Source organism: Hermetia illucens, chromosome 6 (genome assembly GCF_905115235.1).
Source record: "Hermetia illucens chromosome 6, iHerIll2.2.curated.20191125, whole genome shotgun sequence".
In the NCBI taxonomy this organism is placed as follows: Eukaryota; Metazoa; Arthropoda; class Insecta; order Diptera; family Stratiomyidae; genus Hermetia; species Hermetia illucens.
The window spans coordinates 47,807,520-47,831,918 of NC_051854.1; the positions used below are offsets into that span (position 1 = coordinate 47,807,520).

The 24,399-nt window shown below is 47.2% G+C and overlaps 1 protein-coding gene and 1 non-coding gene across 4 annotated transcripts in view; both read left to right on the forward strand.

Annotated features, from left to right (window-relative positions):
• The window catches only part of LOC119658930 (atrial natriuretic peptide receptor 1), a 608,286-nt gene that overhangs the window by 32,202 nt on the left and 551,685 nt on the right, over positions 1-24,399 (forward strand). The window lies entirely within an intron of this gene.
• On the forward strand, positions 13,864-13,970 carry LOC119660635. Its single transcript, XR_005250468.1, has one exon. It is a non-coding gene; the product is annotated as a U6 spliceosomal RNA (small nuclear RNA).

A 24,399-nucleotide genomic window follows, 5' to 3' on the forward strand; every position in this document is an offset into this window, starting at 1 on the left:
TGTGAAGATCATTTGTGGATGCTTCATCTCCAGGTCTTCTGTTGACTGCGGTTATCGCGGCATCTATTTCCCTCTTATAGGTGTCGCGGAGGGTTGTGTTGTGGATGGCTTCAGTGTTCACTCTCACCTGATTGTCAGAGGGTGGTATTGTTATTCGAGCTCGGAGCACCATGCCAACGAGAGAGTGATCCAAGTCTGTATTGGCCCCTCGTTATGTTCGGACATTCATCAAGGCTGAAAGGTGCCGGGTTTCAATCAGCACGTGGTCTATTTGGTTGAAAGTGGTCCCGTCTGGAGAGGCCCAGATACGTTTGTGGACCGCTTTCCGTGCAAACCAGGTACTTCCAACAATAATTTCGTGCGATACTGCTAATTGAATAATCCGCAGTCCGTTATCATTGGTATCCTTATGTAACCTAGGGGAGTCGACGTTTCGCCTGAATACGGGCTCCGTCCCTACTTGACTGTTGAAATCTCCAATTATGGTTTTGATATCATACTTGGGACAGGCTTCGAGGGTTCGCTCAAACTGCCTCGTAGAGGGTATCCTTCTCCGACTCTGCAGTCTCCTCTGTAGGGGCGTGAACGTTAATGAGGCTTATATTTCTAGATTTGCCTCGCAAATGCAGAGTGCATAGCCTTTAGCTTATATTTTCAAAGCTGATAAGAGCAGGTTTCATTTTTTGGCTGTCTAAGAAACCTACTCCTAGTACATGGTTTACTGGATGGCCGCTATAATATATGGTGTAGCGGCCCTTCTCCAGGAAACCGGTCCCAGTCCATCGCATCTCTTGCAGCGCTGTTGCATCAGCCCTATATTGGGGCAGGGTATCGGTTAGCTGCTCAGCAGCATTCGGTCTATTCATGGAGCGCACGTTCCATGAGAAAATGCGCAAATCGTTAATCCGTTGTCGATGTCGGGTTCGTCGCTGTAAAATCCATCCTGTCCGAAGCTCCTTTTGTGGCTTCATAACATCGGTTTTCCATGTATGGTTATCAGCCCCACCCAACTCCCAAACTGGAGGACCAATTGGTGCATTTTGTCCGGTTTTTAGGCGCCCCAGACTCGCCTTCATTCTTCTCTGTATGCGGTTTTTCATGAAGAAAGAACTCCCAGCCATCACCACGTGGAGGTGGAGATAGAGTCGTAATGGAAATAATAGTTAACGGTGCGTTCTGTATTGGGGAAAGAGTAGCTGGCAGTTGTACCTTGAATTGCCCTGTTGGTAATGTCAGAGGCAACCACGTCACCTGATAGTGCACAAAAGACCGATTTTGATCTCCCGCATTGTGAAGTATGTGGCGGTTGTTAAATCGTTGAGTTGTGAACACTTCTGTTAGGCTCACGACAGAGGGTTGGTACGTTTGTGAATACAATGTTGAACAACACAATGTGTGTTGATGATATTAACGAACCTCTCAATGGTGATGTCCCCGCTCTTGCCGTTTATTGCGATGGTGTAGGCCGACGACGACCAACAATGGATGATGCGATGTGGATCTGTGTGTGGTTGCGTTAGTGACTTCATAACAGAGTCAACATGAGGGAGCATTAACGAAGGTCCTTTTGAATAAATATTGCCCTATTCGAACGATGTGCTGCTGGTATAGGGCGATGCCTCCCCCTTAGGATCGCGTTTATTCGCGTTCACGTTGGCGAACCACCCTCCTCGAAATCGCAATTGTTCCTTCTTGAAACCGGTTGGCCGCCCCAACAAAGCAGTAGGAAGAATGTCGACTCATATCATTGGAGCATTTAGGGTCCGTTCGCTTTGGGTATGCCTTCCGACTTTTGAACGCTGACAGCTAATACACGTTTGAGACCATGATGCATACGCGCTTCCTTTTGATGGTTTTGTAAGTTGTTCGACTAAAGTGGACACAATGATGGTACGGGGTAGAACCATCTTGTGTAGTGAGTGCCTCTACAGCAAACGGCCTGGCTACGGCGTTCGATGGACAGTTTGATAAAAGAATTCGAGTAACCGGAAGCATGCTTAGCCCTTGCTGTAAATTGAAAAATAAATTAGAGTTGTCTACTTTGCATATGGGAAGCTCAGTTTTCTGGTGAAACGCATAAACCACTAGTTTATATCAACCTCTTCGAGTAAATTTTGGACATGGCAAGCAGCCCAATGGTAGCATTCATGAAGAAATACAACTGTCAAACCCTGCTGCTGGAGATCTCTTTGAGGTAGCCTGACTTTAGCGGCATGGTCTCCTATAGATCACTGCCTCGCGCAGACCGCCATAATCTTGCATACATTTGAACGCCTCTGGCATAAAAGCCCTTGGGATCGGGTTTTGCTGTAGGTGGGCCAAATCCTCCTTAACTTGGCACAGGTCTGCGCCCTCTGAGGTCCGCGGTTGCTCCGTAATGCGAGTAGATTCCACCTTTGACAGCCACCAGCGGGATACAGACTGTACCTGCCGGAGGACTGCAAAGAGCAGAGCTCCATCTGGCCAGTTTATCAGCCCGCTCATTACCCTCTATATTCCTATAACCGGAAATCCAGAGCAGGGCGATCTCGAGCGTGCCTCCCAAACTGTTCAGCGCGTTTCTGCACTGCCTCACCAGCCTGGAAGATATCGCCACTGAGAGCTTAATGACTGCTCAGCTGTCGATCAGAGTGGCTATATTACGATTGGAGCTCGAAATATGCCTCAGCCATCGAGAGACTTCCAGTATCGCCAGTACTTTCTCTTCGAATACACCGACGAAACCTTGCAAACCGTACGACATCGATACACTACATGTATTCGAGAAAACTCCTGCACCGACTGCACAGACCATCTTCGATCCGTCGCAGGTGAATACTTTTTATTAGCCCTGCAAAAGGCCGTGGGTTTTCCGCTATGTCCTGGTTAGAAAGTGGACAGCAAAATCTCTCGTGAAGCTCCCCTTGCGTGTAGCATAGCCCGTAGGGAATGATCAGATTTCCCGAGGTACTTCATCTAGAATGTAACAATGGCCCTAGAGATTCTGACTCACGTAGTCTGACAGCACTGTACACTACAGCGTATTCAACATGAAGGTTTAGGAGGAGGAGTATACTGAGAGGATCTGTCGGGTCCATTTAACCTCGTTCTATTAAACTTTACGCTCAAAGCCTGCTACCATAGAATAGAGTTATACGTTAAGATGGGTCGCACTACAGCCGTATGTATTCAGAGAACCGTCTTCAAGCGAAGACCCCGATTCATTGCAAAAGTTCCCTTGCAGGCATGGAAAGCTACACCGACTTTCTTAGCTCACATTTCTATGTTCAATCTCCTATTTAGCTTTGGATACAGGATTACACTCATATACTTTACATTGGAGGACAGAACCAATCTTTTCTCAATCAGCCGCAGGAGGTGGCATTCGGCTAACCTTGTCTTGGTGGTGAATAGCATCAGTTTCGTTTTGGTTGGATTTACGCCGAGCCGCATCTTGTAATACCTCTCCAATCCAATAGTGGTCAAGCCTTCCTTGACAGCATTGGTACTAACGTTGTTGAATTCTCCCTCTATATCCAGGAAGGCAGCTAGAGTATACTTCAGTGACCGCTCAACTGTGTTAATTACCTTGTGACGAGCCGTTTCTGAGGATTAGCCTTTGAAATAGGCGTGTTGCGGTTTAGACAAAGGCGTTCTCTCCATAATCATCCTTAACTAGATGTCCTAGATGGGCTCTAGGGACTTCAACACGAAAGAGATGACGCTGATTTGCGAAAGTTCTTTGCAGACTTATGGCCTCGCCTGCCCGCGTTCTGTGTGAAAACCAGTCGTGCGCATCTTCAAAACAATGGTACGGAACAACTCTTTCCTGTTGCTTTTCTGACATGACTAGTCGCCGATCTTATCCTCAGTTATTACCGATACGATAGTCTGTCGACTGGCGCGGCTGCATACCATCTAAGCAAGGCTTCCTTCCTCTAAGCAAGGCAGTCCTTCTTGCTGGCGGGGAAGTACGTCTGAACCAGCAACTCTAAGCTTTCATCAGAAGATTCCGTCCAGGAGCCTTCCCGCATTTTAAGAAAAGATGGGTTCCTATGCTCCTTGCGCAGGATCTTACCGAGAATCGCCGATTCGCATGTGTTTTCCAACCAGGACCGCCTCTTGGCAGTCTTGATAACCAACGTGTACTTCTTCAGGCAGATCTTGTATGGCTGTTAATATTTATGCCTGTAGCAGATATTAAAAATCTCCCTGGTTAGCTCCCTGAGGCCGGACAGATCTTCATTCCACAGTGGCAGTGGCTTCTTGCTCTATTTAGCAGGGCAAAAGAAGTCGGTATCGGGTGCCTTTTCCGAAGCCTCAACCTTTGACTCCAGTTCGTCTGTCGTGTCAACCTTTCTAATTTGTGCGCTGGGGAGTTTCCTTTTAATAAGTTAACCAAACTTTCTCCAGTCGACCCTCCTGGGGTCCCTGAAAGGTTTGGAGACAACTGCGGCGAAATTCAGACTGAACAGCTAGCAACTATGAACTGAGAGGGATCTTTGATCAGACACTCTCCAGTTCTCCATCCTAAGAATCTCATTCTCGGTTTGGAGAATGATATGAAGGACCTGCATCCAACCCTTACTGTTCTCCAAATTGAAAAAATAGAAGGTAGGCGCAGTACAGTTATATACCGATCATCATCATCATCAACGGCGTAACAACCAGCATCCGGTCTAGGCCTGCCTTAATAAGGGACTCGAGACATTCCGATTTTGCGCCGAGGTCCACCAATTCGATATCCCTAAAAGCTATCTGGCGTTATCTACCGATAGATTCGTATTATTAATGATAAAATCAAAGTATAAATCACCTCTCTCGTTGATTTCCGACCTGCCCCTAAGCGTACGCCTTGCATTGGCGTCGCAGCTTATCAGCAGGTTGGCCTTCTCTGTTGCTATGGTGGCCGTCAAATGTTGCAGATCTTTTGGCGGAGCTGATTCCGCATGAGCCGTGTAAGCTGAGGAAATATACACGTTCTTTGCCCTCGCCTCCTCCAGTTTGACCATGACTAGGTCACTGGAACTCGAGTTTGGACACAGAAAACTCTTCTTCACGAGGTAACATTCTATTGGTATGTCCCTACCCGCATCTCATTTGCTGTGAAATAAATTATAATAATTGCTTTAAAGCCTTTTGATGGTTCGGTCGGCTTTGATCCAGGGGTTCTGTTCTAGTGCGATGTCGACGATTTCTTCTAAGAGGGAGTCAAGCAGGTTAAACGAGGCGCGCTTTGCATGCTTTAGATTTATCTGCGCTACCCTCAGGATGATCTTGCTTGCGTGGGGGCTCTTCAGTCCCCTTCGGATCGTCGATCCTTATCTCCTCTAACAGCTCGTTGTCTACGGTGACTGGATCCAGATCGTCGTTCGGTTTCGCGGAGCAGAACACTCTCACCGTGCTTTCGTACCGCACTTTTGAATCTATCTTTTTCGTGGCTGTTCGAATGGGGTTCCTCCTTTGAACTTTACGCCCTTCACGTTGTTGAACTTAGCGACACGCGAACCGAGAAAGTACCTGCAGAATTGGTTATCACAAGTTATAACGTGGAACCCACGGACCTCCTCAGAAAGATTGAAAAAGGAGATGGACTACTTATGTTTAACTTAGGTGTAAAGGGGATACTCGATGAGCATCTCCGACAGCCTGGCCTCAACGCTGGTCCAAACTTTCGTCGCCACACGTTAGTGACTCCTGGCCACGTGCGCGAAGGGTTTTGCAGTTCGTGGCCCGTCGGTAGACTGTTGCTGCATACCTGTCTGCAGAGGTTGCTTAGCTGACGTCAACGATTTTGGGTTAGGAGTAGTATCGCTGGTACTCCCTACACCCAACTGGACGGCAGAGGCTTCCAAGCTAGAAACCACTGATCCGTCTGCCGCTTCGCTCTAGAAGGTCCCTGTCGTTGGTTTCAGCACAGCGGTGCTACAGCTAGCATCGACTGTACTGCCCTCGACTACTGTTTCCTGCCTGGATGACAGCAGCTTCTCCTCCGATAATGCACCTGCCATCACCTCCTTTTCTTCCATTGTCGTTCTTTTTTATAATTGAGTCTATGGCTTGGTCCCACGAGTAATCCGGGAAAAATGTTCACCCTGTCTAACACGGTAACCAGGGGAGGATCTTATTAAAAATTGAAGGTATTTAGAGTTTGCATACTGAAGATCAAGCTCTCCATTGGCCACGTAAATATCGGCGTATGCTATTCCGCTTTAGCTTGGAGTTCTATACCACCTGCTCCATTGCAGGGAGGACCACCCCGGGCTGTTGCTTCGACTTTTGCCCCCGCCAGATCCAGTTGCCCTAACTCAGGAATAGCAGTGAAGCCCATAGTGTTTTACGTAGGCACCTGTCGTGAGACTTAATCCTACGGTCCTCTCAAGACACGGATTGATTTTGTGACCACAATCAGAGCCCCGCTGAGATAAACAACAACGGTACCAGTCTATACCAAGTGCATGGCTTAGCATTCATACTGGTGGGCGCAAGAATTACCTAAATCTCTACCGAACTAAGGAGTACGGCACCCGTGTTTATACGCAACACCACGTCGAGGCCCGAAGGTCTCTTCTCGCTTGAGCATAACCACAACCACCATGAAACTCCCACTAGGGGGGCCAACCGCAAATAACCGAGCTGTCCTTACATACAGCAGGAGTTCACCCGAAGTATGTGAGTCCAGGGGCTTTCCCGGTTCCCATGGTACCAGTATACCCCTGGTAAGGTTTCGTGACCAATTTGCCACTTCAGATGAGTCCCCGTGCAGACTCGGGTCTGATCGCCCTGATTAGGCCTTTGGAGCATTTGCCTACTGAATCACGGCCGGCAAACCAAAGTGATTACAGTGTCTTCCGGTGTCACCACTATGGAGGTTCTCCTCGACCACTTGGTTTTGGTTTGGCCGATAGGGTTGCCGCCCCATCTTCCTCGCCGCCACCTCTGAGCACCACCCAGGAATAGCAGACAAACAGATCCTTGTCAGTGGGATGAACTTACTCTCAGCCCGACCCTTCACATTCTTAAACCATGCAAAGACAGTTTCCAGCGGCCACCGCGAGGAGGTCGTGTGAGGACTTGTCGAATTATGCAACGTTAACCTGAAGCACAATCAGAGCAGGTCGCAACATATGTAGCTTTTCTATTCGAATCAGTTTCCGCTTGAAGTCCGCTCAGAGCAACCATCTGTAGTCATGCTTCTGTTCTAATATTGCTCCTCCCGCGACATAATATGGTTGCTATTCACCCCTCTGTGTAGCGAGTCAACGTCTGCTCCGCGCGATCGTACCTGGTCCACTGAAATGTGCTTCAACTCCTTCCAGGACTTGCGAAGACCCCTGAACTACTCTGCTATTTACGCGAAGTGCTCTTGGGGCGAAGGACTCATTGGCCATATTGGAGGAGTGGGTTCGACTGCATCGCCGAGTTAGCATTGAAACTGCCGCCCCTTCTTTATGTGTTACCTATTCACTGCCACTTCCGTCTTCCGATCTCATTACCCATGGGTCACTGGTATGCGCGCCGATCAAGTCCTTTGGTTGAAATAATATCGGGGCAGCGTACTCCGACAGATACTTTGCAAGATGAGTGTTCACGGAGGCTTGGAGCTTCTGAGGAACAGTCGCGATCTTTCTATATTCTACTCCCATATATCAACGCTGAAAGAACATTAGCACAGAATAGTCTCAATTTGATCTTGGTATTGAGATAACTACATTTGTAGTTTTTAGACAAGGCAGCGAAAGCGGATATAACGTTTTTGATGCGTGGAATGATGTCAAGTTCGGTACCACGCCCATTAATACAGATCGGTAGATTGCGATGACTCGTCAGATTGAGAACCTTGGTTTTAGTGGTGTCATCGTCAGTCCAATTTTATTTGCATCTCTTTCCAATATACAAAGCGGTTTGACAAACATCCATGACTCAGTGAGGGAGCAAACGGATGTCATCAGCGTAGTCGAAGTGTTTGAGGAAAGATGTCAAAGTCCATTGAACTCTTCCACGCCTTTCGGACAAGGCAGCATGAAGAATGTCACCGATAACCAGAACAAAAGATATCGGTGTCGCTTTGATAATGGCTCTTAGAGAGAGAAGTGAGTAGAGTACTTCACATGCACTCCCCATTGACGCTGCCGAAAGCTTTTTTGAAATGAATGAAGTTGAGAATGTTTTGCAAAGTGATTCCAATCTGAAGGTGGAATTTCGATCATGGAACTTTTAGCTCTTCATAGTAAATGATTCAAATGATTCAAATGATTGAAATTCAACTCGTTATTATACATATATCTTCCAAGTAGTAAACACAAAAAATCCCTAATACCCTTTAAAGCCCTTGTCCTATCTACGAAACAATAAATTCGGATCATTTACACTTTCCATCGTGAGGTTTTCTACATCAACTTGAATGATGAATATTTCATCAGCTCCATTGCTCCATTCTAGACAGACGCACGACAGGAGGACTTCCCTTGAACTGCATAAATTTCACATAGCACGTAATGCTCCCTCCAGCTACGCCCTCACATTAGACTTTAGTGTATTTTTAAAACCTCACGGAACGACCTTCTTGCGTGCAACCGAGTTCGAAACATCGCCCAAGATGAGTGCGGCTAACGAGGCGAACCATGTTATATGGGAGGCACATGTCGGGCCTTACGTGTCATATGGAATTTGTGCCAATAAATCGGAATTCAGGATATGTTATTCTGTTCAGGAAAGATCCCTTTCTGTGGCAGAGGACTTAGTCGACATGGCCAAAACATCAACTTAGCGGTGGAAACTTGAGATTTGAGATAATAATGAGAGAAGCGTGCATTTCGTTTGGCAGGGCCCGACCCACATTGCAAGATTACTGGTAGGCATTGATTGATATACTAGTCCACGTAATTTGATTGACGTACACCTCCATTTCTAGATAGGTAGACATGTGACTACCTGATAGAAACCAAGTCAGGTTTTGGAGGGTTGAAAGTTAAATGAAGCAGAAGGACCAACTTCGCAACCCTCAAACAAATCGGCAACTTATCCTTGACTTTTCCCAGGAATAAGAAACAACTGGCCGAATAGACTTCCATCCATTCTTGTTGAAAATTTATTTTTCCCGCTGTCACCAGGACTGTAACTTTTTTCTCAGTTTGAGCAAATTCCACTCAGTCACGGTCATCAACCACGACAAGGCAGCGAGTATTCGTATAAGAGTTTAATCCCCACAGAATGAACTCCAACGAATTACAAATGGTCGCTAACCTGCTGAAAGTTTCCTAATACAGATTAGGGAGAAAGTTTACGGTTTTGTATTTACTAAGTTGAGGTTGGTCTAAGATGTTCACGTGCCTTAAAGGGAATAGAGTCAATTAGATTTTGAGTAAATTGGTTTCAAAGCCAAAGCATATTTGATGGGACTGAAGGCTCTAGGGTGTCGTTGGTCACCTGTCAATTTCATGCTTACTAACTAGCTCATTTCGACATTGCATGACTGAAGCTTGAGATTACCTCAAGCTGCTGCGTACTATTTGTCCTCATCAACCAGGGGGCAAGAAGCAGGACCAGCACCAAGTACGTCACAAAATATATATAAAACAAGTCGGGAAACCGGAAGCTGGGCGCTTCAGGTATGAAAGGTTTTTTTTGTTTCTTGTGTGAGTATATTTGAGTGTAGAACTATCCCATTTGTACGTAGCCCGTTAAGAATATGCATTTAGCATATCAGATTTAGTACTTCGGGTTGTAAATTTACACGGTAAGGCAACTTTGCGCTACTGTAACTTTGTTACTAATTATTAACTTAATTTGAACAGATATCGATATGGAGAGTATTTTGAGGTCTGAACACCATATGGAGGCAGCTCCATGAATTTTTTCAAGTTTTTCGGTTGGGAAGTTTCTGAGAATGGCTCCGTTAAAGAAATCATCACTTTGCACCCCTCCCACTCCCCGCCTTGTTAACAAATCTCAAAGCTAAAACCGGCTTCGAAAAGTACTAATCGAGGACTTTCATTTGATACCCCACATGACTATATTTGGTGAAAAAAATGTTTACACCCTCCATTTACATGTATGGGGCCCCCCCTAAATCTCAACGTAGGAGGATATTACTCACTGCATGTCTGGGGGTCTACAGTTCCCACCTTCTCACCAAATTTCGTGTCAATCGGTATAGCCGTTTCTGAGAAAAGTGCCTGTGACAGACAGACAGACAGGTATGGCAGGTGAGCGAGGAATATACGCACAGTTACCATCAGGCTATCATCTTCCAGATGGAGCCTACGGCAGGAGGAAAGCGAATCAAGAACACTGCAGTGTCGGGTTGGACATCAAAAAAACTTGATGAAGAAGTGTTCGAGGAAATACTTCTGCAGGAAGCGATGCCGGTGGGAAATGCACGAGAGAAGGTGGCGCAGGTCCTTGAAAAGTTACAAAAAGCTTGTGTCGCTTCCATGCCTCGCCGCATGTTACTCAAAAAAGGAATGTCCAACTTCTGGTGGAATGCCGAAATCGATGAACTTCGTAAAGTTTGCCTTAAAGCCAGAAGGCACAGTCCACGCAGAAAAAACCGGTCTGAGTCTGAAGACTTGCACAACCAATATAAGAAGGCGAAGAAAGAATTGCAAGCAGCCATCTCTAGAAGTAAAACTGAACACTTCAAGAGGTTATGCAAGGAAGCGGACTTCGACCCATGGGGAGGTGCATACAAGGCAGTTATGGCAACAATCAAGGGAAAGCGCTCACCGCCGATCACCAACCCTGATTTGCTGCGGGAAATCATTAGCACTCTCTTCCCATACGTTTCAAGTGAGTCGAACCTACCCACTGTCCAGGTAGATCCTGGTGAAATTGCCGAGGTAGCCACGAAAGAAGTCCTGGAAGCCGCGAATAAAGCACTGACAGTGGCCGTCGAGACAGTTCCAAGGTGGTTCTCTGAAACATTTACAACGTGCTTCATAGATGGGATTTTCCCGGAGGCTTGTGGTAATCCCGAAGCCAAATAAACCTTTGGGTGATCCTTCGTCTTACAGACCTATATGCCTGCTGAACGGCATCGGCAAACTTTTCGAACGGGTCATCTTCAATAGGCTTGTACCAATCACAGAAAGGGAAAGATCTACTGTGAATGCCATTAGCACGGAGCAATGGAGGCCAATAAATCTTGCGCGGTAGTTACTCTCGACGTGAAGAATCCCTTTAATACGGCAAAGTGGAGCAAAATAATTGCGGCTTTAGCCAAATTGGGCGCTCCTAAATATCTGGTGCACATAGTCATGGAGTTTCTCCGGGAGAGGATATTGTGTTACGATTCGGACGATGGACCGAAGACGTATACAACAACGTGCGGGGTTCTACAAGGATCAGCCCTCGGTCCTCTCCTGTGGATAATAATGTATGATGTAATTTTAAAGTTGCAACTACCCAAAGGAGTGACAATCATTGGCTTCGCAGACGATATCGGAGTAACTATCGTCGCACAAGACATTGATGAGATCGAGGTACTCACAAACGAGGCAATTTTTGAAATCAGTCTTGGCTAGAGGAAGCTGGTCTGACACTCGCGTAGCATAAAACCGAGGCAGTTTTGATTACAAAGCGAAGGAAGCAGACGTCGATAAAGATCAGGGTTGGAGAACACATAACACAGTCGCAGCCATCGCTTAAGTACCTAGGAGTCATGGTTGACCAAAGACTGAAATTCAAGTCTCATCTTGAAAATTTAGCAACCAAGGCTTCCGGAGTGGCGACATTGTTGGCAAGAATGTTGCCAAATATAGGTGGTCCTAGGCAAAGCCGTCGGCTCCTGATCTCGAGTGTTGTTAGCTCCATCTTGCTTTATGCAGCTCCAATCTGGACATTGTCCTTGAAGGTGGAAGCAAACAGAAGAAAAATCGCAGCCCCATACCGATTGAGCGCATTACGTACGTCATGCACTTACCGTACAACTTCAGATGAAGCAGTTTGGGTGATAGCCGGCATGATTCCCATCGACATCTTGGCGAACCAGGGCCGACGCCTCTATGACCCATCATATGCAATCGGTGAGTCCTATACCAATCGTCGGCAATTGGCACGAAGTGATTCTATTTTTGAATGGCAAAAAAGGTGGGATGATTCACCTAAAGGACGCTGGACATACAGGATTATTCCAGATGTCTCTTAATGGATCAAGCGAAGGCACGGTGAGGTTAGTTACCACTTAACTCAATTCCTAAGCGGACACGGAGATTACCGCGCTTACCTTTATCGCTTCGGGCGTGACGACTCCCCGTTTTGCCTGACATGCGTGATGATTCTGGAAGATGCGGAGCATGTTGTTTTTAACTGCCCGCGGTTCGCTGCACACAGAGCGCAGGCGGAAATTGACGTCGAGGCACGGTTGACACCCGAAAATATCGTGGACCACATGCTAGCCTCTGGAACATCTTGGAGGACGGTGGAAAAATTAATGAAGGCGATCCACAATCTGCTGAGGAGGGAGGAGCTTCGGAGGAAAGTTACAAATAACAACAGAAGCCGCAGTTCATAACTGATCCTGCTCCGCGACGTAATACCGATATGACAGTCCCGCGGGGTAAACGAAGGAGAAGGAGGTGGTTTTAGTGAGTAAAAGTCTCACATGACCGTATGGCAGGAGCCAGCGGTAGGTTTTGAACCTTTCCACCTTCCAACGTATTAAAAAAAAGACAGACAGACAGGACCGGATGGAATCCCTAACATGGCCCTGAAAGTAGCCGCCAGGACAGCGCCAGATATGTTTGCCCAAGTTTTCACGGCATGCCTTAGGGAAGGAGAATTTCCCGAGCAATGGAAGGTACAAAAGCTAATACTCATTCCGAAGGCAGGTAAACCATTAGGTGACCGCTCCTCATATAGGCCGATATGTCTGGTCAATACCATTGGCAAACTATTTGAACGAGCAATATATAACAGACTGCTCGCTGTTGCGGAAAAGGAAGGAGGCCTTTCCGATAAACAATTCGGATTTCGTAAGGCAAAATCAACTGTCGACGCAATCAGCATGGTACTGGTTTGGCTCAGGCTGCAATACAAGAAGGAAAATGCTGTGCAGTAGTAACCCTCGACGTAAAAACTGCGATCAATAATGCAAAATGGAAAAAATGATCGAGGCACTCGACAAGATACAGGCCCCGAAGTACATTGTACGCATTGTGGTTGAGTTTCTCCTTGGGAAAAGACTTTACTGCGACTCAGACGATGGGCTAAAAATATTCCGGACAACTTGCGGAGTGCCACAGGGTTCTGTCCTGGGTCCCTTGCTGTGGTTAGTTATGTACGATGGAGTGTTGACGCTACGCCTACCGGACAACGTGGCAACTATTGGCTTCGCCGATGATATCGGAATAACAGTGGTTGCAAAGCACCAAGACGAGATCGAGATCTATGCAAATGAAGCGATATGGGAGATCAATTCCTGGTTGAGAAATGTTGGCCTTTCACTTGCTGAACATAAAACAGAAGTGGTTCTCATCAAAGAAGAAAGAACACAACTGTGAAAATCAAAGTTGGCGAAAAAACAATTTACTCCCAACCATCGCTCAAATACTTGGGAGTAATTATTGACAGAAGACTCAAATTCAAAAGGCACATTGAGTACACCGCAACTAAAGCGTCTTCCATCGCTGCAACGATCTCGAGGATACTATCGAACATTGGTGGGCCAAGACAAAGTCGACGTCTTCTGCTCTCTAGGGTAGTCAGCTCCGTGCTACTCTACGCAGGTCCAGTTTGGGCAACTGCTCTGAATAACAAAGTGAACTGCCGAAAATTGGGAATGGCGTATCGGCTAAGTGTACTCCGGGTATGCAGTGCATATCGGAAAACATCAGGAGAAGCAGCATATGTACTAGCAGGGATGCTCCCCATAGACCTCTTGGCGTTCTTGCTTCGACAGAACATATACTAAAATTGGAACGATACAGAGAAGATTAGCATGGCCTTTGCACAAGGATGACACGCAAAATCGTGAAGCGTTCCACATTTTTTAACATCTAAGTGGCAGTTTAGATGGGATCAATGTGGGAAAGGTCGGGTCACGTATAAGTACGTTAGGAATGTGTCTGCCAGAGGAAGTTCCGTCGTGGACTTTGGGCTTGAGATGGGCTTCCTCCTGACTCGGCATGGCAGCTTGAATGAGTTCCTCTTCAAGCGCAACCTTGCCTCCAGTCAGGGCTGTGTTTTATGTGGGGCTGACTTGGAGGACTGGTTACATGTTCTCTGTGTATGTCCAGCGTACAGTGACATCCGCAATCTAGACGACATGGGGGTCCACGTATTGAACGGTATCTTCGATGTTAGCCAGTGCCTTGCTAGCAGTGGGATGCTTAAACGCGCTAATGCATTCGCGAGTGCTGCCTTCCGACGAAGGAGGGAGCTCCTCGACGCTGCTTCGCTTGCAGTTGATGGGCGAATGGCCTAGTGGCCACGGTGGTTAGCCACCAGTTTTTGTGTGTTTGGTGTTAGTGTTGTCTTGTGATGTCCTTTGTGTTGTGTTATACGCAGAGCGGTAGTTAGCTGGTGAAAGGTTCCGTCGCGGTTCTCCGCCTCGGGCTGATTCCAGTTAACCCGTTGGGGAGTTCCGTCCCCACGTACTCGAGGAGGGTGATCAGACCCGAGTCTGCAAGGAACTCATCTGAAGTGGCTCTGCCACGAAGCCTCACTGGAGGTTGTCTGGTACCATGGGAACCGGGATGGCCCTCTGAGGGCATATGCTCCAGGAGAATTCCTGGAGGATGTGTTCTCGGCCCGGTTATTTGCGGTTGGCCCCCTAGTGGGAGTTTCATGGTGGTTATGGTTATGCCTACATCGCGGGCAGAGCTCCTCGGAGCTCAAGCGTGGAGTTGCGCTGTACAACTCGGGTGCCGTACCCCTTAGTTGCGGCAGAGGTGTTAGATAGGCCTCGCATCCACTGGTATGAATGTTGAGCCTGCACTCAGTATAAACCAGGACCGCTGTGCTTGCATGGCTGTTTGTTTTTGTTGTTGTCACAAAATCAATCCGCGTCCGAAGAGGACCGTGAGATTAAGCCTTAACGGCAGGTACTCACGTTAAACCCCCAGGACTTTCATAGACATCTTGGTGAAGGAAAGTCGGCGACTCTACGACAAAACGTATGCAGCTGGAGAGTCTAGCGCATTTCGACGGCAGCTGGCACGGTGGGAATTTAGTGAGTAGAAGTCTCACATAACTGCGTGGCAGGAGCCAGCAGTAGGTTTTGAACCTTTCCATCTTCCATCTTACAAACAAAACCTTAAAAATAAGTCGGGAAACCTGGACGTTTCAGATATGAAAGGTTTTGTGTATTTCTTTTATAAAGACCTTTGAGTATGCATTTGTCTCATTAGTACATCGCACGTAATATATGCATATATACTGAGAAAATATCCGCTTTCGGGTGATATTAACATTCAAAGTCTTGAATTTGCAAGGAAGTGACAACTTTGATCTGTGATAACCTTGTTAGTAATAATGCGATTTCCATCAAACTCGGCAAGTCCATGCTCTATATTTATAGCCTACACTACACCACATTTCATGGTTGTAGGACGAACTTCAGGGGATTGTGCAGCCAATTACTCAAAATTAAAGTAATCTACAATTAATAACTTTATTTGAACAGATATCGGTATGGAGGGTATTTCGGAGCCTAGCCACTATACAGTGGAAGCATCTTGATTTTTTCAGATTTTTTGGTTGGGTAGTTTCGGAGAATGGGTCCGTTAAAAAAATAATCACTTTCTACCACCCTCACTCTCCACCTTTCGAACAAATGTCAAAATTGAGCTTCAAAAAGTACTAATCGAGACCTTTCATTTGATACCCCACATGACTATATTAGTTATGCCCTCACTGCATATTTGAGCATTCAGAGTTCCCACTTTTCCACCAAATTTGGTATCAATCGCTATAACCGCCTCCGAGAAAAATCTGTGTGACAGACAGACGGACAGAGATTTGGAGAAGGAGGTGTTGAAACGAAGCACAACTCTGCCAAGAACACCAATTCCAAAGACAATGAATGATGGGCTAAAAGGAGATAGCTGGCCAAAAAAGGCGATTTCGACACCCATCGGATCTGATGGAGAGGTACTCCAGCAGCAGCAAATTGATCTATTTAGGAGAAGCTCATCAATTTTACGATCTCCTCCAATACCGAAGCTGGCAAAAGAGAAAGCTCCCGGGAGCTCAGCAATTGAAAAAAGTGAACAGATCTCTCTAAAGAGGTGTTCCAAATGCGGCATCGGTCGGTCCGATTACTAAGCGCCGCAATTGTATCATTACTTGCAAGCCCGCCATCAAATACTTGGGGGTGATGATAGACGGAAAACTCAATTTTAAGCATCACATAGCGCATACATGCGGAAAAGCATCCACCACGAGAAAGACTCTGGCAAGGATGATGTATGCAGTCCCAGTTTGGGGAAAAGCGGTGCATATTTTAAGCAATGCACATAAACTAAATATGGTTTACAGAAGAACAGTCTCAAGGGTGTGTTCTGCCTTCAGGACCGTCTCAGATGATGCAGCGTTCGTCAACTCGGGAATGATGCCGATTGACATCCTGGCAACCGAAATGATGAACGTTTATAACACCAGGTCCATCTCTCCCTTATCATCATCATCATCATCATCATCAACGGCTCAACAACCTGTATCCAGTTAGGCCTGCCTTAATAAAGAACTCCAGACATCCCGGTTTTGCGCCAAGGTCCACCAATTCTGCCGTCTGTCTGGCGTCCTGATCTACGCCATCGCTCCATCTCACGGTGTGCCTCGTCTTCTTTTTCTACTATAGATATCGCCCTTATAGACTTTCCAGGCTGGATCATCCTCATCCATACGGATTAAGTGACCCGCCCACCGTAACCTATTGAGCCGGATTTTATCCACAACCAGACGGTCAAGGGATCACTTATGGATTTCGTCGTTATGTAGGCTACGGAATCGTCAATCCTCATTTAGGGGGCCAAAACTCTTCGGAGGATTCTTCTCTCGAACGTTGCCAAGAATTCACAATTTTTCTTGCTAAGAACCCAGGTCTCCTAGGAATACACGAGGACTGGCAAGATCATTATATTGTACAGTAAGAGCTTTAACCCTATGGTGAGACGTTTCGGTCGAAACAGTTTTTGTAAGCTGAAATAGGCTCTGTTGGCTGCCAGCAACCGTGCGCGGATTTCATCGTCGTAGCTATTATCGGTTGTGATTTTCGACCCTAGATAGAAGAAATTATCAACGGTGTCCCGGACTCCAGCATTTCAGTAACCAAGCTCTCCGGAGTCCCGCTCCTGCCCAGCACCTGGTTTAAGCTCCTTCTCTCCATCGCAAATCGTGGGCAGTGAAACATCACATGTTCTGAATCCTCCGGTATGCCATCGCATCTGGGACAGTTCGGAGAATCATCCAACCCAAAGCGGTGCAGATACTGACTGTAGCAACCACCGTGTCCCGTGAGGAACTGGGTAATATGGTAGTTGGTCTCCCCATGTTTTCGCTCAAGCCACACCCTAATGTTGGGAATGAGCTTGTGCGTCCACCGATCTTTCGTAGACTCGTCCCATCTGCGTTGCCAGAGACTCTGACCTTGCCGCATTTCTACGCTGTGCATGCCCCTCCATACGTTTTGCATTGTACAGGACACTCATTTCTTTGGCCAGAATGTCAACCGGGATCATGCCTGCCACCACCAACACTGGCTCATCTGATGTGGTTCTAAAAGCACTGCAAACCCTCAAAGCCATCCGCCGGTAAACCGAGTTCACCTGCTTCTGTCTCTGAGAGTTTGCAAGCGCCTCTGCCCACACAGGCGACGAGTAGAGTAGGATGGAGCGTACCACTCCGGCTAGCACCAACCTCCGGCAATGTTCCGGTCCACCAATATTTGGCAACATTTTTGCAAGTGCCGTGGTGGCACTGGCTGCCTTTTGGCATGCATACTCTAGGTGTTCCCTAAAACTCAATTTGCTGTCAATTATTACCCCCAGGTATTTGATAGCCGGCTTTGATACGACCGTATGTCCACCGACCTCCACTTTCACAGTGTTATTTTTCCTGCGGTTCGTTATTAAGACCGCTTCCGTTTTCGCGTCCGCCAAGGTCAGCCCGGCGTTTTCTAGCCAGGACTTTACCGCTCTCACTGTTTCCGTTGCGTAAACCTCCACATCTTCTGGGTGTTTTGCTGCAACAACCACAGCTAGGTCTTCAGCAAAGCCGACAATCGTAGTCTTCTCTGAGACGGGAAGAGCAAGCACCCCATTATACATGATATTCCACAACAGGGGACCAAGTACCGATCCCTGTAATACCCCGGCTGTGACAATGTACTCTTTGGGGCCCTCATCCGTCCCGTACCAGAGAGTCCTCTCTGTGAGGTAGTTTTCCACCAAATTCGCTAAGTGTCCGGGGATACCTATGTCAGCCACCGCCCCTTTAATTCTATTCCAGTTGGCCGAGTTGAATGCGTTTTTGACATCCAACGCCACCATGGCACAGCAGTCGCCAGAAATCTGTGCATCTTTTGCCAGGTTTACCACCATGTTAATTGCGTCCACCGTGGAGTGGGCGCGTCGGAAACAAAACTAGCGTTCCGACAAACCATTGCTGGCTTCGACGATGGGCAGGAGTCTGTTGTAGATGACTCTCTCCATCATCTTCCCCATTGTATCCGACAAGCAGATAGGACGATACGACCCTGGGTTTCCAGGTGGCTTGCCAGGCTTCGGAAGCAACACCAACTTTTGCTGTTTCCACTGGGCAGGAAATATTCCTTCTTTTAGGCACGCCTCGAAGGTGTTGGCGAAAAGGTCGGGCCTAGTGTTCACTGCCAGTTTCAAAGCTCGGTTGGGGATGCCATCCAAACCTGGGGCCTTGTTGTCACCGAACCTGCCACATATTTCCCGCAGCTCCTCCACAGTTACAAGCGGTATTATGCCGTCATTTAGCTGGACAAAAACTTGCCTTCCCCTATTTTCGTGGTGAGGGAACAGAGTGGTAACAATCTGTTTCAGGAGGCGCGGACAAGTCACCTGGGGTGATTTCCGCAGCCTTTTCATCACCACTCTGTAAGCCTCGCCACAAGGGTTTATGTCGGCATGGTCGTACAGCTGTTTGAAGCAGTTCCTTTTGTTCCTCCGAATGGCTTCCTTTAGGCGGCCACACAATTGCTTGTGTGCCCCCTCTCGACCGTCGCCACCGGGTTTTCCCCTGAGTCTCTGGCAAAGCCTCCTTGCCCGAAAACATGCGGCTCGCAAACTTGCGATTTCGTTGTTCCACCAGTAGTTGGGATGCCTACTGGGGAGCAATCGCTTTCTGGGAATAGTAGTATCGCATGCTTCCGTCACCCATCGATTGATCTGGGTGGCTTTCTCTCCAGCCGTACCATTCAGGGATATGTCGGATTTGAGCACCGCGGAAAACGTGCCCCCTCAAAAGCTTTCACTGTCCAGCCAAGCATACCACCCGGCATTCTGCGAAAACTCTTTTTCGAGCTCGATCCGCCCTTGATCTCTATGCAGATTGCCTGGTGGTCGCTGTGAGTATAGTCCTCACTGACATGCCAAGCAATTCTACTGGCTAAAGTGGCACTCACGTATGTCAGGTCCACTATAGACCCCAGGCCCCCTCCCCGGAAAGTGTACGAAGACCCAACATTCGCCAGTACCACGTCCAGCTCCGCGAATGCTTCGAGGAGAACACGTCCCCTGACATTAGTTATCCGGCTGCCCCATTCAAGAGCCCACGCATTGAAATCGCCTCCTATTATGATCGGCCAACGTCCTCTTGCATCCAAAACAAGAGCGACAAGCATCCGCTCATACTCGACGAGTGTAGCGCTGGGTGGAGCATAGCAGCCCTTCACCTTCGCTCTGATAAAGCCCTCCTCCGGGTGCTCCTGGAAGACCTGGAAGGCTTGTTCTCTACAAGTCCACAGCACTGCTTGGCCCGTTTGGTCTTTGACCCAAACGCTACCACCGTGGTTTCGGTATGGTTCACTTAGTATGGCCACATCGATGTTTTTCTCGCGGATGGTTTGCGCTAGTAGATCCTGCGCCGCCTCGCAGTGGTTGAGGTTGATTTGTATCAACCTCATCTGCGATTTATGCTAAGGGCTCTCCTGTATTCCGGGCACCTGCTGCTGCCCGCAATGTGCCGATGGTCCACACTCTCCTTTCATTTGCACAGTAGACAATTTGGGTCAGCTCCGCAGTCCTTGCTGATATGGCCTTCCACTCCGCATCTCCTGCATTGCTTTGACCTGTCATTTGGGTTAGTGCATGCCTTCGCAATGTGACCAAAGCCAAGGCATCTAAAGCACCGTTTTAACGCCACCTGTTCCCTAAGGCGAGACATAACCCAGCCTATTCTCACTCTCCCTGCTGCTAACAGTTTGAGTGCGTTCTCCACTGGTAGGCTAATGATGGCGGTTTGTGTTCCCCCATAGGCTTTCCTTAGCGTTTTCACCACTGACTCTTGTAGTCCGGCAAGATCGAACTGTCTCTCCAACGCTTCGCGAACCTCCTCCTTCGTCGTGATTTCATCTATATCTTTGCAGATTATAGTGATCTCCGGCCTGCTAGCTCTTATGTCCACTTCCTGCCCTAAAGTCTTCCCGATTTGGCTGAAGAATTTGTCCGCAGTTACATCCTTGGATTTCTTAAGTTCCAACAAAAGATCTCCCTTCTGGGACCGTCTAATGCGGCTGACGTTGTCTCCCAAAATGGTGAGTTCGGGGTCTGCCTTCACTTTCCTGAGAATGTCGGCGTATGACCCTTCGCCCCGTTTGGACATGAAAATCACCTCCGGTCTAATTTTCTTCCGATAATTTCTTTTCCGCGGTTCTACCTTCCTCCAAGCTTCCGCATCCGCCTTTGAAGGTTCGATCCCTTTTCTCGAGGTAACCACTGCAGTATTTTCACTGGCAGCTTCAGACGTACTTTTCATGAACTCCGCCTTTTTGGGAGTTGAGTCCTTTTTCCTTTTCGGGGTTTGTTGGCTTGAGTCATTCAGCTTCTCGCGCAGCCTCTTCCCCGGTTTCTTCCCTTTTGTGTTTTGAACCGGCATTACTTGAGTTGCCTGGTTCACTTTTCGAATCGGCGACTTCCCTACTCGTTCATCCTGGGCCTTGCCGTACGTCAAACGGATGCCTCTTATCATGGCCCTTATATTTTGGTGAATGTTCCTGCGCTCCGTTATAAACTCACACAGCTCCATGATCTTTTTACCGATGGCAGTAAAGGCAGCTCCAGACTGACCATTGCCCAAAACATCGCTCGGGTGAATCGGCGTCAGTGATTCTTCCTCATCGAAGACTTCCGCTATACGCTTCCCACTGGGGGTAGCGATCGTGGGGGCTTGTGCCCGTGTGGGAGGGGATCTGCGAAAAAGCGAGCTCCTTCTGAACGGGTCCATCACTGGAGCCAGTTCAAGTTCCTCCCGTACGCTTGTAACATTAGATGCCACAGTAGCCAAGGTTCCCACTACTGAGGCATTGCGGTCGTTGGATATCGACGGCCGGGAGCCCGCTTGCTCACTCCCAAAAACCGCCGGTACTGGGTTTCCGAAGCCCTGTACCATAACTTCATTCTTCTTCTGCTCCTCCATGTTTGGTTTTATTTCTGGGTATCCTTCCCATAGCCAATTTTTATCCTCGGGTGGGCGTTTACTTCCCACCTACCCGGCCTGCGCATAAACATGCCCATAGACGCACATCTCCGGATGTGTGCATGTGCATGGCCATGACACATTCGCCGAGCATTCCCTTATCCGCACGAAGGGACGCGCCTGATGGGAGATTTGGCCCCCCTATATGTTCTGACATTTATCAAGGCTGGGAGGTGGCGGCGTTTAATCAGCACCTGATCAATTTGGTTGAAAATGGTCCCGTCTGGAGAGGCCCACGTATGTTTGTGGACTGCTTTCCGCGCAAACTAGGTACTTCAACAACCATTTCGTGCGATACTGCTAACTGAATAATGCGTAGTCCGTTATCAATGGTATCCCTATGTAAGCTATGTGAGCCGACGTATCGCCTGAATACGGGTTCCGTCCCTACTTGACTGTTGAAATCTCTTGCAACGCTGTTACATTAGCCTTTTATTAGGACAGGGTATCAGCTAGCTGCTCAGCAGCATTCGATCTGTACAGGGAGCGCACGTTCCTTGAGAAAATGCGCAAATCGTTAATCCGTTGTCGTTGCCAGGTTCGTAGTTGTAAAATCTATCCTGTCCGAGGCTCCTTTCGTAGCGTCGTATCATCGGTTTTCCGTGTAGGGTTGTCAACCCTACCCAATCCCCAGAACCAGTTGGTACATTTTGTCCCGTTTTTTGGGCGCGGGAGACTCGCCTTCATCTTTCTCAGCGGACGCCACGTGGAGGTGGAGATAGGGTTTGCTAGTAGAGTTGTTGGTGTTGGTTATGCAGACATTTCCCAGATTTTATGCTTTATCGTGGGTACCAATCCACGTTTCGCCATGGGACCTATACTACCCTATGACCGTCGACCGACGTATTTGAGTTGCTTGGACTAATTTGCTTACGTCCTGATGCCGCGCATACGTCAAAAAACCTTGGAAATTCATCAACAGGAACCCCAGACCCGTCCTGCTGCGTCAACTGAGGTCAAAACACTAACAATTTCCAAGGGTTATGACTCAACACAATCATTTTGGTTTTAACGCATTTGCTTGGTCGGCCTATCGCGGGACCTGTCACCAAGAAGAAGTATTGTCCACATATAAGTTAGCTTTAGATGAAGTGATATTGGAAACATTTTAATTATATTAAATACATTCTTGGATGGTTTTTTAATGCTGTCAAATCGCTTCAAATGAGGCTGAGATGCTTCAGTGTTCCTTTGCGCCACAAGCAACAATCAACTTTAACGTCTTCGTCAGTTGATGTGCTAATTAACTTTGCCCAATGGTATACAAAGGCATTGTAGCGAGCACGCTTCCATTGAAATATAAGAGACAACAGTTCATGATAATAGATAGATGTCCTCGAAACGAAGGGGTGGAGAATGTGACAAGCGAGGAACTTATCAGCAAATATCAAACCGGTAATGTGAATTATTCACATTTTCCCCTTCTCTTGTCTTTAAACATTCATTGTCACTCCCGTTCTCACCTCGTTGACGAAGGACAGGGTGAAATATTCCTCCGTGCCTGACGTTGAATTTAATATAGGAAATTGTATTTGCTTCAATTATATATGGAAAACAGAAAGCTTTCAGCTGATTATATGCACAAAGCAACATTAATGACAAACATCTCCGGCGATATTACATCGTATATGAAACCACAACTATATACGAACATATATATGCAAACGGACATACATACAATGCTCCTGTGACTGTGCAAACATGTTACGACTTTCCGCTCCAGTAGTCTCAGAAAACTCTCAACATTTTCCTTCAAGGAGGTCCTCCGCTTGCCAAGAAGGACGAATTCGAGTTCATAAAATCCTCTCCAACGCCCAGGAGACGAGTGGTTGCTTCGAGAGAATTAAAGGCTGCTACCAATCCCGTCATTAATTTTAATTACCTTACATTGCCATCCCTTTTATTCTCCTCCACGCTTCCAGTCATAAAACGGAGGCTACATACCACCATCCTAACCCCTAGATATGCCAAGCTTTTTGTTCATGACGAACATGTTTCATAACGTGGAAAACTGATTCGGTTTTTTTTGTCATGGTTAATTAGAAAAAGATACTACCTTCAATATTGCTGCGTCTGATTTCAAATGAATTGCTGTCGGTGGAAGTTACCACCGAGTTTCGTCCTTGCATCGGTGTGGGCATGAATGATGGGCTGCCAGACAATAGGCAAATTTCGGTCGCACAACATGTCGACAGTAATATTAGGAATGAAAGCCTAACAAATCGCCCACCATTTGTTTTGTTGGCGAAAATGATATCTAATATACCTCGTCCTTTACAAAGGATTTCTTGCCGCACATTTAGAGGCCGAATGAAGTTAATGTTTGGTTTCAGAGTAAATCTCTTGGAATTGTATCGAATTAAGGAGCAGGAGTGGAGACATGGGAAGTTGTTGGATGTTCCGGTTTCTATGGTATTTTTTGTTGTTTACTAGGGATGAACTTGGGCAGGGGGTTGTTCAGGATATAGTATGATGTGTAGAGATAAACGGCGTTTATATGAAGGAATTCCTGCCACGAAAAATAAATTTGAGATCATCAGGGACATTAACACGCACGCCAACAATTGAGTGAGGAGAATTCCATCACCTGTCACAAAAAGGAGATTAAGATAGCTCCATTCTCGTTACACGTTTGGTGTGGGATTGTTAACTATGCGGAAAAGTAAAATGCCTGGGGACATATTCTAGAAACAGCTGGTATGGTTCTTCACAATTGAACTTAGAAAGTGTTCATTTAATTTTTAAATGTTACAA